We start from the raw sequence: 13,384 nt of genomic DNA on the forward strand, positions 1-13,384 counted from the left end.
ATCTGATCTAACATAAACTTGCTGATGGAAACTGAATTTATTCAAACCGAAATCTTACCTACTTACTCTAATCAGCTTTCTAACTGCTGGTTAGGTAAAATGAAATAGCCAATGCAACCACTCAAGCATCATATACATTGGTGACTTTTGTTTCTTGTCCTTGTTGGTGGTTAAAATTGAGATCTTGAAATCAAATATAGCTTTTTTAACCTTTGAGACGATAAGGAAATTCATGATTTCCTTTGTTGACTCTAGACACTGTAGAAAAAGATCTTGTAAAATATATACACTATTCTTGAACTAATTCAAACAACTGTACATCTATTTTGTATGGGCTACATGCCATGAAACTGAAATAATACCTTCATCTTTATCACCCTACAGACTTTCGGATGAGCTTTGTTATGATACTTCTACTGATTGAAATGTTTGTCTAGCGAAACTTTTATCATCTTGATTTTGACTCTCATAGTTTGTTAATGGAGAAAAATTTTGATTGCATTCATCATCCAATCTATCAGCTATTGGATCATAAAGAACTTGGAAGGATTTCTGCAACTTATTACACATAGGTTCAAATGGAACTTCATAGATTTCTACAAGCTGCTCATCCTTTTCTACAGAAAGATTATGCAAATTTCCTTTCAAAAACTGAACTGCCTCAGAACAGAATGCTAGGGAGTCATCTTGGATCATTTGATCAACCTGACATTCAATAGTATTTTGGGGCTGCAAATCTAAATATGAGAAGTCTCGCACAAGGATTTTATTGCCCTCTAGATGGTTAATATCAAAACTCGTTGACATTTTATTTTTAATTGCATGAAAGTTATCTCTGATAAACTGAAACAAAGCAAAACAAAATGGTAAAGTTCCTTCATTGATTTCAAAAATTTCTGCACTTTCCTCCTTATTCTCATAGCTGAAATGAACAACCTGATCACTATTTTCAAGCTGTTGAACCTGAACTTCCTTATTCCTCAAATTAGCTTCTGATTCCTCTGCAAGGTTAATTTGGATTTGAGAAACATAATCATTATTATAGTGATCAAGCTTAGGCACATCATCATAAGAAGTAATGTCACCAAATGTACATATTAGATCAGCAGATTGCCTCTCCACATATGGTTCTATAACTCTATCTTTAGATTTATGGTAGTTGGAATTAACAGGAATTTGTTCATGGTTGTCAACCTCTTCATTTTGTGAAACAAATGTGTCATGGTGATTTTGAACAAAAAGTTCATCTTTCATGGTGATCTTCTATATCATTTCCTCTATTTTCTTCCCCAAAATGTTGAGTTTTTCCTCTGCTTCTGCTTTCAACTTTTCTCTTCTAATTTGCAGATTATCTTCTACATCTACTGCCATGTTTTGCATCTATTCCAGTGTTGAGGGGCTGCTGGAGATTTGAGACGCTTGCCTCAGGCAGGGTTTTGAACCAACTCTTGACTTTGTCTTGCAAAGAAAGAGAAAAAAGCCAAATACTAACATCCTTGTCATCTACTTCAAATAAGTTAAGATAATCCTCAAAAGCCTGAATATGTTTTTGGGCAGTGATACCATTCTCTCCATCAAACCTAGGGAGATACTTGTGATAATCATTAGGAAGAGCATGGAGTGTAGCAGGTAACATGAGGGGCTTATATCTATCAGGAACTTTACAAGGTATAGGAACATGTACAAGGATTGTATGATTAGTCTTGATTGTTTTAGTTTCTTTGATTGGAATATGATCATCATTAGATTCAGAAAAAAGTTGTTCAAATATGTAAGGAGACTTTATATCTACAACTTTTAAAGGAAAATAATAAAAAATTGATCTAAAATCTTCTCTAAAATACAATATACATTGAAAAACTTTATCAATGAGAAAGAACATAATGTCTTGGATAACAATCCAAGTTAAAAGCCTGGTCTTTTCACACAATTCTTTCAGGTTCATTTCTCCAATGGAGTCTTGATTATGAAATTGATTTGGAGTCGCCAGGTGGATGATTTTAACCTTTGTGTGTCTAATCATTGTCCACCATCATAGATCAGATCTAAACCTATAAAACAATGCTAAAGAAAATGTTAGTTCTCCCTAGTATGGTCGCCACTATGTTATCACTCAGAATTTTCTCAAGGTTAAAGAAAGAAATTTCCGAGGTAACCACAAACCAATCTTTAGACTTAGGTGCTAGCCCACCTAAGTCCAGAGAGAGCTCTCTCTTTATGATTTAGCTATGTTTGAAAGAATTTTAGGCTAGTATGAATGTTCAGTGAGGTTGTTTTGTTTGAGAGTGGTGGGGTTCTGAAACAAATGGGCAAACTAGGCTTTTAGGCCATTGGGATATGGAGTCAATCAGGGATAATTCACTGGATCAAGTCAAATTGCTGAGGTAGGATTTCAACAGGTAGGATAGCAGAATAAAAACAAACTTTGGGGCTTGAATGGATGATATTTCTTCTCAAAACTAGAGGGAAATTAAAAATCCTCAAGTTAGGATTAGAAATAAGAAAGGAAGATAGGTCAACCAGCATAACGCAATTAAGAATCCTATACCAGGGACTTATTAGAGAAAACTACAAGGATAGAGGAGCAATTAAGAATTCCTTTAACGAAATAATTTAGAAGAAAACATATAAATGGTAAACTCTTGATAGCAGAGAGCAATAAAGCTAATTCTGATATACTTTGACTATTTTACCATTTAGATTTAAGATAAATTAAACATTGAAACGTATATAAAAACATAAAATCACAAGGATAGAATACTTATTTGCAATTATACTCCACGAGAATCTGATGTAATGTCCTCAACTCTCATTCTTTTTCCAGAAAAAATCCAAGTTTGAGTACAAAAGATTTCTTAGCTTGATATCATAGAGTTATAGAGATGTTATAGAATCCACCCAAAATACTTCAAATGGAGAAGTATTTATACTAATTCTAAACTGAAATATCTTGAAAAATATCAAGATTGATTTCACAAATATCTTCGACTGTTTTACATTAATGGAACTTAAATAAAGGTCATTCAAAACTAATGAATCCATTTAGCACTATTTTTATGGATTTATGGTGACAAATAAGAGAAAGTCAAATTTGATAGCAACTCTTAAGTGATGATGAGGCATCCTAGTCACTAACTGCATCCTTCCTTTGTGCATTTTGCCCCAGAAAAATTAGGGTCCAATGATATGCTTGTATATCTCAATCCGAGATAGATATATAAAAGGTGAAAGAGGTTATTGTAGATAAGAACGTTTTTGAGGTAAACCTCTATCATTTTCCCAAACATCAACTCCAGATGTTCACAATATGCTCTGCAAAAAGATGTCAAAAACAAGACTTTGCACGAACTAAAAATAGGCTATGAAGACATGCACTTATCTCACTTTTGGTAACACTTGTGTAAAAAGTGGGATAGTTTTTTGTATATTGGCCTATTAGGAACAAAAACCTCCTCTAATTTCTCAAAATACTTCTTGGATTGGCCACAATAGTTTCTACAAAACTATGACTTAAACAAGAAATTTTTTAAGAATGTACCATTTCTGCTCTGATTTCATCTCTGTTTAACCCTTACTGTCTCCAAGTTTACTTTTACTGTTTTACTTTTACTGCTTACTTTTACTGCTCTGTTTTTTCATCTGTCTCTACTTTGACATGAATCTGTGTGCTCTGTAACTGTCTTCCCTGCTGTTTATCTTCATGCTAGCTGATTTACTTGATTTGGTCTTCAATCTGATACTATTTAATCCTGACACACTTTGATTGCTCTTTATTGTGTCCTTTTACCTTCACTGTATATTTTAGGTTTTTACTGTCTATTTCAACAGTAAATCATTTAATTCCATGTTTCCTCTGTTTGTATTTTAACTGTATGTTTTATTTTCCATCTCTGTTTGAATAGATTTGATAACAATCTTGGAGTAAACAGGTCTTATGACTAGTATTAAGATTGTTTATCCAAGGCTGTGGTCTTTTGATCACCTGTAAAACAAAACAAACTGTTAGGAAAACGTTGGGTTGACAGGGAGGGTCATTAATGGATTTATCGAGCTTTATAGATCTATGAAGTGAGTCCAAAATGATTTTGGGAAGTAAACCATGCTTGAATTGGTTAGCAGAGGCTTTAGGTGGAGCATAAGGGTTTCATAAGTTTATACAGTAGAATGGGTGAAGGGCGAGAAAACATGGATTCTTGGGGTTTTGAACTTTAACAGGAAAACTTTCAAAATATGGCGCGAACTGAACAGTAGATGGTTTGTCGCGTAGCGAGCAGGCGGTAAGTGGGATCCATCGCACAGCTTTTGGGAGGTTGGTGGTTTTGGCGGAGGGTCGCACGATGCCACAAATTGGATGACACGTAGCATTGGCGAAAAGTCAAAACAGCTTATATCACATGCTTAATGTTCGACCAAAAAGCCAGTGCGATATGGGTGAGAGCCGTTGGATGAGGGAAGGCCAATCGAACGGTAGTTGACAGTGGAAAGTGTTGGGGAGTTAATGGAGGGGCCCGATGGAATAATCAACATAATTAAAATGAATTTAATTATATCGGGATGATTGTATTGGCGGAGAGGCTATTAATTAATCCAGGTGATTAATTAATCCCTTTTTAACACGTCGGAGGGTTTTGGCTCTTAATTAATCGCAGTTCGATTAATTAATCCAACTTAATTAAATTTATTTATGGTTTATTTTCCAAACCATCAGGAAGGGATATTTATTTATTTTGGGATTTTTAGTAATAATACAGGAAAGGGTAATTTGTTTCAGGAGTTACATAAATAATAAAAGTTAAAAGTTAATATGATCATGGAAAAAGAAATGCGCTAAGTAGATGTTTCCAAAAATACATTCATCATCCAACATTATGATTTAGGCTAAAATGTGCTTGGGGGGTTTTATAAAAAACCATTTATTTTTCCTAAGTAAAAGAGTGATTTTACCTTAGGAAAGGGATTTGAAGGGGATGAATGAATTATTAAGGGGGTGAGTTTTGATGAAGGGGCTTTAGCACTTAGGCCTTACAAGTTATTGGGCTGAGGGTCTGGTCCCTCCAAAATTCAGAGAAATGCTCTGAGCCCCCTTAACTTTCATGTTGTTGGTGCCTTTAGTACTTACGGGAAATTAGTAAAACTTAAGGAAAAATGAGTGAGGAGGTTAATTAGTTTGACTTTTGTCTATGATGTAAATGTTTTCATTGTCATCCATACTTTAGCAACTTGATGATGAAGGTGATCAACATGCTTTTATCTAACAATCATCACTATTCTGCAACCATTCTTCTACTTACCCACCTACTCATCCTACCATTTTTACTTTTCTTTATTAGGGTGCACTTAAGCTGGCAAACCCTTATCAAAATCTTTTTATTTTCTTTTACAATGGTATTCTAACTAAGTCTAACCTTATTACATCCAAGGGCTCATATTAAACTGTTGAGCTCATTTTATGCACTCTACCTAATCTAATTATCTACCACGGTTAAACAGTTTGGTCAAATTTTATTCTCTATCTCTAAGCATGAAATTGAAAACATGGAATAACCAAGATTAAATTGTTTGGTTACCATGGATTGTGGCATCAATAACAAGTTGCACCCAATAATTATTATGCAGAAAAGTAAATAGCAGTGGCATTTGATCTTGCACACTTTCATGGTCTTTTTGTTTTTGGGGTTCATATTCTTTCATTTTTTTTTGACCTTCTCTTATTCTTTTTGTCCTTTGACTTTTTTTTTAGGACATAACTTCTCTACATTTTTTAATTTTTATAATATGGAAAACATTTGCAGAAACCAAAGGTATGTACATATTACGAAGTTAAAATCAGCCAATCCTAAATTATGACACCTATTGGTATAAGAACATAACAACATCCAAGTATTTCAATCAATTCCTTATGATTGAAATAAGTTTTATTCAATTTTAAAAAACTCAAATATGATTGAAATGAGATTTATTCAATTTTAAAATATGTGGAGATGTAAAAGTTACAAATAAGTTTTATTAGACTTTATTTCGTTTGAGTTTATCTACAAGAGCTTAGCCATAAAATGATTTGTGTGTGTGTGTGTGTGTGTGTGTGTGTGTGTCTATTTGTTGCACTTTTTACAGTCCAATATGAAGCATGAAAAATGAGAATAATAAGAATGTAGTTAAATACAAATAGTTTACTGTTTCGAGAAGAAAACATTTCAATTAAGTGAACATTTTATTTGAGATTAAAATTCAAGTATTTTATTGATGGTTGAATTAATATAACATAGAAATAAATGCACGTCGTCAATAATTTTTTTGTGCTTGCACTGGAATTAATGCACAATGTTAATCTAATTACCTTAAAATTAATGTACACCATGCATCTAGTTACATAAAATCAGAAATAAACATCTTCACTGAAATCAATGCATCTAATGCAAGAAATCAAATAGGATGAAAAATCAACATCTACACTAAAATTAATGCATCTAACATGAACAATAAAATAGGATTAGAAATCAACATCTACACTAAAATCGATGCATCTAATGCAAGCAATCAAATAGGATTAAAAATCAACTTCTACACTGAAATCAATGCACCTAGTGCTAGCAATCAAATAAAATTAGGAATCAACATCTACATTGAAATCAATGCATCTAATGTAAACAATCAAACAAGATTTGAATTTAACATATTTAATGAAATCAATGCATCTAATGCAAGTAATCAAATAGATTTAGAAATCAACATCTACACAAAAATCAATGCATCTAGTGCAATAAATCAAATAGGATTAGAAATCAGTGTCTACACCGAAGTCAATGAATCTAGTGCAAGAATTTTTTTCCCTTTCTCTCCCCGCCCCAACTATATCTATCTCTCCCTCCATCTCTCCTTCTTTGTCTCTCTCTCACCCCCCCAATTACACACACATAGTCTCTCTCTTTCTCTTCATATCTATCGCTCCCTCCTCCTGTCCCTCTCTCCCTCTGTCCCTCCTTCCCTTTCTCTATCTCTCTCTTCTTCTCTCTCCCCACCTTTCATCTATATACCTATCTCCCTCTATCTCTCCTTCTTCATCTATCTATATCACCCCGCAAACATACACATTGTTTTTCCATATCTATCTATATCTCCCTCCCTCTCTCTCTTCCACTTCTCTCCCTCAGTCCCCCACTTATATCTCTTTTCCCTCCTACTCTCCTCTCTCCCTCTCTCTTCATCTCCCTTGTCACTATCTCTCTCTCTCCACCTTTCTCTCTCTATGTATTTCTTCTTAACACCCTCTCTCCCCCCCTCCAACTCCATTTCTCTCTCTCTCTCCCCCTCTCAAGTCCTCTCTCAATCCCCCTCTTTGTCCTCTATCTTTGTCACTATCTCCCTCCCTCTCTCATTCTCTCCCCCCTTATCTCCATCTCTCCTTCTTTGTCTTTTTATCTCACCCCCAAACATACACACTCTATCTCCATCTCTCCCTTGTCACTCTCTCTATGTCTCCACCTCTATCACTCTAGGTCTTTGTTCTTCCCTCCCATATATATTTGGAGCTAATATACATCCTAATATATTAATATATATTATAATATAACAAATTTTATATTATATTAAAGTTAATATTATATTAATTCAAAATTAATAAATTTAATATTAAAATATATTAATATTGATATCAAATTTCATAATTTAATAATAATAATAATAATAATATTTTGATATTAATATTAGATTTAATAAGGTTTCTACATGACATGATAAAAAAAATTATAATAAATTTTGGAATTTTAATGTGTTAAAAACTTTTTTGGAAGGTAAATTTATGATCTATTCAAATTCAAGGTATATCACAAGGCATATTTTGATCATAGACATACATACTTACACATTGTCCCCATACTGGGTTGTAGAATGCGCCTTGCGGCGTAATAACATAAAAAAATTCTAATTTTGTCCATAACCTAGATCTAATTGAATTTTCATTTTTAGTAAAATAATATCATATCAACTTGGTTAAATTATTAATGGATAAATTTCAGATCTTTATTGATTTTAAAATCTAAATTATGGGATTATGGGATTCATATAAGGATTTGAAAAAAAATTACAAAGCCTCAATCGAGCTCCATGGTTCGATCAATCCATATAGCTCGATCAACCCCCTCGTTAACCATGCAAATGGATTAATCGACAGTTCCGAAAACCCTCGATCGAGCTATTTGAATTTAAAATTTAAGCACCCAATCAAGCTTTTGAGGTCCTAAAAACAATAATTTTAGCACCCCTTTTGCACATTTTTCTGCAACGCCATGTTGTACCCTAACGAACTTAGGTAAAAATCATACTCAGGTGGTAGAGTTGATCATGTTGGATTCATGAAGGAACCCTTTATCGAATGTCATATGATTTTGACATTTTCGAATTCATATGATATTTTTCATCTAATTTCTTTTAAACATATGCTTGAATTTTCTTTTGAACAGTTCTAAAGAGGATGAATAAAAATTAATAACATAAAATATATACAACAAAAAAAATTCAAAAAAAAGAACTATCTTCATTTGTGAGTCCTCTTCAAAAGGGTACTCTTGGTTTTTCAATTTATTTAAATAGTTGAAAAAATAAAACCTTACGCAAACACGTGTCTGCAAAATGCAATTGTAATATTACTTCGCCAACTTCGAAAAATAAAAAAACATATAGTTTTGCAACAAAAAAGTTAATATGAAAAACTTAGTTATCTTTGTGTAGATCATATATATATATATATATATATATATATATATATATATATATATATATATATCTTAAAAATTATGCATTTTAGACTAAATTATGTTACGCGAACACACACATACCTCTTAAGATGTGTGAAAATTTGCAAGGACAAGAATTTCATTTAATGGAAAATTGACACATTATACGACACTAGAATTCTTTTCAAAAAATATCATTTAGACAACAAGATAATTTTCCAGATCTTGTATTTTTACTCTGAATCAAAATTCACAATGTTTATATGAATTTTGAGGTCTTCAGTTCGATAAAAGGATAAAATTTTGAAATTCCATCACCACATTTGGCCCAAAAGTGTAACCCATCTTCATGTATTCACCCCCTATATAAATTTTCAAATTGAAAATTTAACAATATTTTAAATGGTTAGGGTGTAAAAAGGTGTTAGAATTTGATGCATGTATTCATGTGCAATTTGTTGATTTTTGGGATAGTTGTGGTTGGTATTCCCAACTACTCCAAGTTGGCCCATAAAACAAATATAAAGAAGAAATTTAGACTTTGAAATGCCTCTAGAATGTAAGTTGGCCCAACATAAAGATCTAGTCAACTAGCCCTAAAGGCACACCTAGTCGGGCTCATTCAACCACTATATATTGCCAATTGATTTCCTCACTTGAAGACCCAGATCACCTCAATATATTTTGTTTTTTTGTTTACACAACATGCGAAGAAGAGAGGAAGGAAGTAGATTGAAGTTTGGCCAAGTCTAAGCAACCTTTGACTCGTGTTGACCAACAGTTTGACTGAGTTTTTTGTGAAACAGTTTCACCAAAATTTCAAAAGAAGTACTGGAGGCTGAAAATGTGGCATGTTTGACCAAGTTTGACTCATTGGATAATTGTTGTCAGTTTGAGTTTATTTGACTGAAAAATCAAATTGTATCTCTTGTCGAATTGGAAAATTTCTCTAAGAAAAGGTTGTTGAGTTTCTCCCTAGTTAAGGTTTTCCAATGGTAAAAAATTATGTGTCTTGTGTTTGGTTTTCTCTTCATGATATTACTATCATTATTTTTTTACTATTGATATTTTCTATGTATAATTGGAAGTAATTATCAAATTATAAGATCGTGAAAAATCAACATGGTATCATAGCTAGGTCAAAGAGCAGCCATTAAAACTGAAGCCCTAGTCAAGTCAAAGGATGGTTTTGATTATGTCTATAAGAACATTTTATGGATTTTTGTATGAAGAGAAAGGGTAAAAAGACTAGCCATTGAAGTCACATTGAGAGATGAAGAAAGTATGAAGAAGGCTAAGTAGGAGATTTGGTCTACAATCCTTCTGTTGTTTAGACCAAGTTGAATTCTAGACAAGCCAAGGTTGGTTTGAGGCCTGTTCATGGCCCTCTAAGATTAAGGGTCTATGTCAAGATTAGGGCTAGCCGCGATCTACCCTAGCCCTAATTTTAGGTTCGTAGGATGATTAAGTAGGCTAAGAGTATTCATGGAGGACCGAGTGCCTCTAAGTTCTGCAATCTAAACATAGTTATTGATCAAACGAGAAAGTGAACTGGTACCCGCTTTTTTGAGGTAGCAAAAAATCACCCGACTTTGAAAAGTGGTGATGCCAGAATAAACCTTTTTTTTATCATTTTTTTGGCACTTTAAATTTTCTTATGTATCAAGTTTGAACATTTTTGTTTCGATGTTAGTGATTTTCATGCAGATTTTGAAAAGTGTTGATGCAGCATCAACCCCTTTTTTCAGAGGGTTGATTTTTGACATTTTAATTTTTTTATGTAGCAAGTATGAACACCTTTTTTAAATGTTAGTGATTTCATCTTGATTTTGAAAAGGGTTGATGCAACATCAACCCTTTTTGTTTAGAGCACTTATTTTTTACACTTTAAAATTTCTAAAGTATTAAGTGTGAATATTGTTTTTTAAATGTTCGTGATTTTCATGTTCATAATAAAACATAAAAATAAAAATAAAAAAACATGAGCAAAAAAAAAAACACCCATAAAAATGTAAAAACAAAACAAAATTAAATTGTAAAAATAAAAAATAATTAAACAAAAAATTAAATATAAAAAATAAAAATATTAAAAAATAAAGTAAAATATTTCAAAAAAACATAAAATTTAAAGAAATTTTTTGAATATTAATCCCAAAAAAAAAACATCCATAATGATCTTTTTAAGTTAGAAAAAAAAAAATACAACAACATAATTAAATAATAATAATAATAATAGTAAAATATATTTAAATTAAAAAAAAAAAAGGTTAAATTAAAAAATAGAAAAAATTCATAAAAATTATAAAATTAAAATAAAACACAAAAAATGAAAAATAAAAATTGAAAACTAAAAAATACACAAAATTTAATATATATATATAGGGGAGGGTCTCCATTACATGGGCATGGGTGAGGAGGCGCGCTGCACGGAGCTGCCTCCCCGCCCACGCCCATGGCCAACCCCGATTGTTCTTGATAGTTGATTACACTGTTACTCTTGCATTTTATTTGAATTAGTATTTTTTCAAGTGTCGAAAGCAAGTTTTCAATTCCAAATCGCAAAGTGTCATCATTGTCTTCATTTTGACTTGAAAAGAAGCTTGTTAGTAATGTCGCTTTAAAAAATAATTCAGATTTGCGCTTAGCTTTCTTTTTATCATTCACACATTGAGAAGGCTGAAAACAAATACATGCATGTGCATTTGCATTTAGGCTGTTTGTTGGTTTGATTTAGGACAGTGCATATAGTGTGTGCTCTCTTCTCTATGTTGAAAGAATATCATCTCTCTTTCTTTAGTAGCTAGGATTTTCATTGCAAAAAAAAGATTAAACGATTGTTTATCATCTTAGATTGCATTCTAGGAATTGTATATCTACATCACGCGGTGAACCTGAAAGGAAAATTTCTTAAGCAAGATCAACTGTAAAATAAATTTAATGAATCTAAAAACGCTCTAGAACCTAACGTACAACATTTAGAAGTCTAGGCCAGAGATGTATTTAAGCGTCGTAAAGCCTGGTAACTGTTGTTTTCATTGTTGGTTGGGTGATTCCTCCACTTTGAGACGACAAGTGCCAGTACGGACTTGTGCTCCCACATACCATCGAGTATATATTGGGAGACCACAATAGGCTATATCCTTTATCCATAGGAAGCCATGTCTGCCGCCCTATCGATCGTAATGCACTGAACACAGCATTTGGTAAAATTGACTGTCGTACCGTAAAAAGTATTCTGCAGTTTTGCGATTGGTTTGGTAATCCCTCTGTCTAGATTTTCAGAGTAGTCTCTTTCATTCATTTTCAGACTCCTTAAAGGAAAAGGTCCATCTGAGCACTTGTCACTTCAAGCTCATTAGAGATTGAAGGCGATTAGAGTCATCTTTTGTTTTTTCTCGACTCTTAAAATTTGAAAAAACAAGTTGTGTCAAAGCGTCTAAAATTCATCTAATTCGGAAACATATTTCCCCTTGATTTTTAGTTGATCGAGTAATCCGCAATCGTGGAAGAAAGTCAATTGAAACCCCATCATTTGTGGATGCTTACGAGTCAACCGTCTTTGTCTCCAGAATCAAAACTGTTATGGACGAAGCGAACTCGTTTAACCGGTTCGAAATCTCCTGGTAAAGTTGGAACAAGTGTTCCGACACCATCAGAGACTCTGGTTACTCCAAACATTTCTAGTATCTCTACCTTTATAGAAGAAGTTCCGTAGCCACCAAAGGACAGTAGGGTTGATCCTAGTGTGAAGGTAAACACTTGTATTACTGAACAAGCTCCATCTATAGCTAATTCAGAAGGTGTTATTCCCCAAATATCTGTCGCTGCAGAATCTATACCTTCTTCGAAACCGGAAATATTTTACGGACCTGACGGTCTACCTCTTCCACCTGGTCTGATTGCTATAGAAGAGATTGTGGAGGATCCTCCATCTAGTACTCCGTCGCAATTTGGAGTCAGGATCACCCTATATCCTTCTTCATCAGAAATTAGTCTACCGTTATCGGAAGCTCCTGTAGAATCGATAGGAAATCTTTTGGATAGACTAGAAATGTCTGAACAACCGTTGACATTTAGGAATGTGTCCTTTGACACAGCGACGACAGAACTTCCTGTTGTCACTCCAACAATGTTCGTCGGCATACCATCTATCCCAACTAGCTCTCAATCACTAGATAGGGCCCACTCAGAGGCTATTTTGACAGTATGGTCCGTTCCCGTTTGTTCATTCGGAATAATATCCGGGAACTCTTATGTTGAGTCTCAGCAAATTGATCCTTCACAGTGTCAATTTGGGCAATCCGGTCCTCAAGGGAAAACCATTCCTTTAAGTACCGGATTACCGCCATATGGGGGGAAACATACCCTTTCATTGTCTCCTCCGGGAGGACAACCATACGAGAGTTCACAACAAAATTCAGGTTTTGCTGGAATTACATCTAGGCGGTTGGGTGCCAATACTGCCTCAACAACCAAGAGTTGTATACTTAATGCAACAATGTTTACCTATGTCAAATATACCAACTACGCCGGCTATTGTGACGGTGTCGCAAGTACAAGCATTGCCTGTTGTATGCCAACCTCAGGTTTCTCAGGTTGTAATGCAACAGCCTCTTATCCCTGCGACTCAACCACAATCGCCAACTAGTGGA

The sequence above is a fragment of the Pinus tabuliformis genome, chromosome J (assembly GCF_031772625.1).
Source record: "Pinus tabuliformis cultivar Carrire ecotype Pingquan chromosome J, CPIR1, whole genome shotgun sequence".
In the NCBI taxonomy this organism is placed as follows: Eukaryota; Viridiplantae; Streptophyta; class Pinopsida; order Pinales; family Pinaceae; genus Pinus; species Pinus tabuliformis.